We start from the raw sequence: 5,351 nt of genomic DNA on the forward strand, positions 1-5,351 counted from the left end.
GAAATAACTAGGGAGCTCATAGACTTTCCAAGAGGGCCAGTCTCTGAAGAGCAATACCTACTCACATTCTAAGTGTTTCTCAGCAACCACAAAGCCACAGGGAAAGTAAGAGATACAAATTGGATTCTGCTGGCTGAGCAACCCAGTCCATGGTTGTTATCTGGGAAATCCAGGAAAAGCACTGAGCAGCCTTGGCCTTGAGGAGTCCACTCTAATCTGCAGGTGAGCCAAGAAAGGGTAACTGAACCAACCAAACCTCATCTACCCTTTGGCTCTGTATTAAAAGCAGGCCCTCAGGGCAAGCTGATTTCAATCTATTTCCAGGGCCTTCAGGTGTTACTAAAATGTCCCAAGATTTCCTAGCTGCTAAGTGTCTAAACCAAGATTCTAGCCCAGGTCTAGGGCCTTGATGCCCCAAGTAAGGTTTAGAGACAAGCCATGTAAGCATCACCAGACCTTCTGACTTCACATCTCTTAACACACATTTCTCGACAGGTAAGAGGAGCATAATACCTGCTTCACCTCCTTCAGAAATTGGTTGTGAAAATCTGAGGCAAAGTTTTTACTGCCCTGTAGAAGAAGGAGAAACTTCAAGATGGTATAGTGAGTTTTCCAAAAACTCCATTTTAGGCTATTTAAAGGACCTTATATATATATATATATATATATATATATAATGACTTCCTTGCTCTTTTGCTAAGATCATGTTCTTTCTTTCATCAGTGGTGGTGATGGAATTTGCAAGTTTTTTTTTTTCTCTCAGATATCACTATTTGAAAAAAATACAAAGTTGGAAGATCTATGTTGTTATTAGACTGGAGGGGTGTTAACTTGGGGGGTGGTAATTTTACTAGTCTGTGAAACCCCAAAATTTGTGATCCACTACGTGAAAATGCTTGGAAAGCTACAGAAGTGTAAAAAAAATATGAGGTGTTACTGTTTTCTTTTTTTTTTTTTAATGTTTATTTATTCTTGAGAGAGAGAAAGACAGAGTATGAGCAGGGCAGGGACAGAGAGAGAGACACACACACAGAGAGACATAGAATCTGAATCAGGCTCCAGGCTCCAAGCTGTAAGCATAGAGCTGGAACTGGAACTCATGAACTGCGAGATCAGGACCTGCGCTGAAGTCCAACGCTTAACCGACTGAGGAAACTGTCTGAAGGGTAGGTTCTGCTCAGTGCCCAAAAATGTAAATGTCCTCACTGTCTCCTGGATCTTGTGGTTCCTGGGAAGAAGAGGAGAGGAAGCCAGGGACTCAACTAGATGATTTGCCCCTTGATACCACTAGGAGGTGTTTGGATCCTCTTCAAGTCCTATGCCTCAGACGCCCAAGTTTCCTGTTCATAAAGTAAAAGATGAAGTTGAGACTTACCTTTTTGCCATACTTTCATTTTCATTTCGCTTGGAGTGTGGCTTCTCTTACAAGGTGAACAGGAAAGATCAGTTGCTCGGTTGATTGCCATTCAAGACTGTTGTGGGAGCAGAATCCCAGTTGAAAGTAGAAATAATGTTACCCTTTCTCATCCAAACATTTAGAAAGGAAATAAATCCTTTTAAGCAATGTTGATTTTTTAAATCATCCTTTCAAAGTGACCATTTCAGTGAATAAAAACTTCTCTCCACTTAATTATCCTTTTATCCTTCACCAAACAAAGGCCCCATTTGTAATAGGATGCACTAAATAGTTGTGGCAGTTTACCTTGTTTTAAAAAATGTTCTGTAAAGAAGGAAGTTAATAAATTGCTTTAGCAGATCTAACAGTCTCCCATGGCTAAAATGTTTGAAATTCAGAGGGTGTCACCCAATATCTTGCTGCTCATTGGAAATATCTTCAAAGATGGCAAGAATCAGTTTTAACCTTTCTATAAAGACACAACATTAATACTGTGTATATAAACTGAATAAGACTTCTATTTCTGTTTGATAAGGATGCCCTGGATAAGCATGTTTGATAAGTATGCACATGAAACAGTAAAAATGAAAAGAAATATAGAAATCAGGAACACCTGGGTAGCTCAGTCAGTTAAGTGTCTGACTCCTGATTTCAGCTTAAGTTGTGATCTCATGGTTCCTGAGATCGAACCCCACATAAGGCTCTGTGTTGACAGCACAGGGCCTGCTTGGGATTCTCTCTCTCCCTCTTTCTCTCTCTCAAAATAGATAAATAAACATTTTTTTTTTAAAGAAATCATACACCCAACCACTTTGTAGGAAATTGGATGATGTTATTATAAGTGTATAGGTTTAGAGCCAGGCATACAGATCTGCCCCAAGGTTGAACCTACCATTTTTGAAACCTTAGGATATCATTCTTCGCTCAGCACTCTGCTTCTTTATTTGTAAAGTGAGAATAATAATATTCTGAGATAATATAAGTCACAGAGACCTGCGAAGTTCTGTTCTCAAAGTTGCCAAATTAGTTTAACCTTCAGAGCCCAAGTTAGAAGTAAGTATGGATACTGTTTCTAGCACATTCAGAACATAAGCAATTAACAAAGACTTTGTCACTGAATGAAACTGTCAGATGATTACGCAACTGCTTTTTATATGTGCTGGCCCTTCTTAGCCCTAGGATGCCCAGGGTATCACTGAGGAAGGAGGTTCCTGATGAACTTGAATTCTGTACTGCATACCTTCTACTGAAGTATCTAGAAGAATTTAACATCTACACAACTAATGCCTAGTCCCTAGGCATAAGAGATAGACAATGCCATTGATCCCTTGAAAGCACCGATCTTTGAAAGGCAGTTCCTTCTAATTGAATGACGTATAAAATGGAAAAGTCACCTCAAATAGCTGGGCATGGGGCTTCAATGAAGTTCATTTCCCCCTTCCTTTTTTATTTCTCTTTCCTTGAAGATAATAACATGAAAGGTAGAATTAAACAGCTTCCAGCCACATGGAGAAACATTAGCCTCTCTTTATCAGTTGATGGTTTTGAAAGGCTAAGTGATTTTAATAATCAAAAACCAAAAACCAAAAAACCAATAATCAAAAATATCAAATATCAAGCCAAAGTTCAGGGTAGCAAAATGTAATCTCTGGTGTGACACCCTTAGCATGAGTTAAGATAAAGTAGTCCTGCTTCTGGCTACTTATTGTTTCATGAGGAAGAAATTTGATAATATTTCTTAGGGCTAAGATATGAGGGAAAACTAGCCTATGGACAATGTCTACAGTGAAAGAAAGCAAAGAAAGAAAGAAGCCCTGTTCCACATGTCTACTAACACTGAGGTGGGCTTGTATGGTAGAGGCAGTGGTATGTTGAGTGGATCCCTTCAAGCAAGGACTTGGTCCCACCTGCAGAGAATGTGGTCAGCAAACAGTCTCCAGCTGTCAGCTCCACTCAGGGGGACTCAGGTGCAGAGAACTGCATTAACTGAAGTCATGCCCTATTTTAGCAGCTTACATATGGCCACTGAATGGGGATAAGGGGTGTAAAAAGGGCCTACCATTTGGCAAGATGTGTGGCAACCCTGCCTGACATTTCTCTTCCAAGAGTTCGCCCTGGGTCAGCTAAGGCTTTGCCAAACCTCCACTGCAGTCCGGTTTCTACCAGTGGTCAATCTGTCTTCCGTCCCCAAGTGTCACTCCTTATAAATAACGTGTACCACAAACTCTGTCTCAGCATCTCATTCAGAGAACCAGACCTGCAACTAAACGTATCATACTTTCCTAAGAAGGGTAGGTTGACACTTTGCACACTTTCTGTCAGGCAGTTCACACAGAGTTAAATCAGAGGGCTGTTACAAGAGTTTGATTTCACGCTCTTATACTTCAGCCTTGCACTCCAACCTCATCCCCCAACTCCTCTCCCACAAGGCTTTCACTCAAGCAGCGTGGGTTTGCTCGCTTCTCATCTTCAAAACCCAATCCTCTGCTGCCTTAGAGAAATGTCCTCCCAGTCTCATTCTGCCCAACCTTGACTAATGCAGCTGAGCCATGAGTCACAGCATTTATTGGTATTGACTCTGGCAGGGGTGAATTTCTTTGCTATCAATTACTATAAATTTTGCAAAGACAGAGTTAAACCACAACCAAGCCCTAGACCAGCTAACCCTGGGATATTGTGGACTGGGCTCAACAGTGTCCAGCTCCAGAACAAGGCAATGCCAGATGACTCTAAGCCTGTAACCTGGTGGGTTTGATCTACTTATCAAGGCTTCCTGCCTTTGACTCATATTTATGGAGCAATGTCCTAGCACTGGGGACATATCACTGAATAAAACAGTCATGTTCCCTTCCTCAGAGCTTACTGTCTAGGGAGGGAAATAAAAATTTAAAATCAATAAACCTGCAAGTAAACGTAATTGCCTGTGCAGGATACTAAGAAAATGCAGTGATGGAAAATAAAAGTGAGAAGTAGGATCCACTTAAATGGTGGGGTTAGGAAAGTCCTCTCCAGAAAAAGACACTTAGGTTGGGCCTGAAGGATAAGAAATATGAAAATAAGAAAGGCCTGGAGAGTCAGTGGAAAAGCATTCCAGGCAGAGGGATGATACCCAATCATCCTTTATTTATTGATCAATGAAGTTACTTCTAAAGTTGGGGGTGAGGGGGTGGGGAAATGGGGCACCTGGGTAGCTCAGTTGGTTAAGTGTCTGACTTTGGCTCAGGTCATGAACTCATGGTTTGTGAGTTCAAGCCCCGCGTCGGGCCCTGTGCTGACAGCTCAGAGCCTGCAGCCTGCTTCAGATTCTGTGGCTCCCTCTCTCTCTGCCCCTCCCCCACTTGTGCTCTGCCTCTCTCTCTCTCTCTCTCTCTCTCTCTCAAAAATAAATAAAATGTAAAAAAAAAAATTAAAGTGGGGCAAAAATGCAGTAGGGAAGAAAATCATCTTCTAATCACACAAGAAATGAAGTATTGTATTGACTTACAAAGAAATGCTTTAAAAGTTTTGTTTGTTTTAGCCTACAACTGATTCTTATGGGTTGGGTTTGTTTGTTTGTTTGTTTGTTTTTGTAATCATTTGTGGAGTCCTGAACTTAATATATTGCTTCTGCTGTTGTGCATTTGATATCCTCTTCCTGGGATTTATTTCTCCACTGTCCACTCTTAGGGCCTTTCCTTGCTTATTCTTCAAGATTCACTTTAAGCAACTACTCTTTTTTAAATAGCATTTTAAAAAATGAGATTAACTTTAGATGACATAAAATTCACCATTTTAAGCTGTGTACTTTAGTGATTTTTAGTTTATTCGCTATGTTTTGAATATACTAAACATTGCCATGATCTAATTCCGGAACATTTTCACTACCTCAAAAAGAACTCTAGTAACTGTTACTACTTAGTTTCAATTTTCCTCTACTCCCATGCCCTGGTGACCACTCGTCTACCTCTATCTCCAT

Source organism: Prionailurus bengalensis, chromosome A1 (assembly GCF_016509475.1).
Source record: "Prionailurus bengalensis isolate Pbe53 chromosome A1, Fcat_Pben_1.1_paternal_pri, whole genome shotgun sequence".
Taxonomy (NCBI): Eukaryota; Metazoa; Chordata; class Mammalia; order Carnivora; family Felidae; genus Prionailurus; species Prionailurus bengalensis.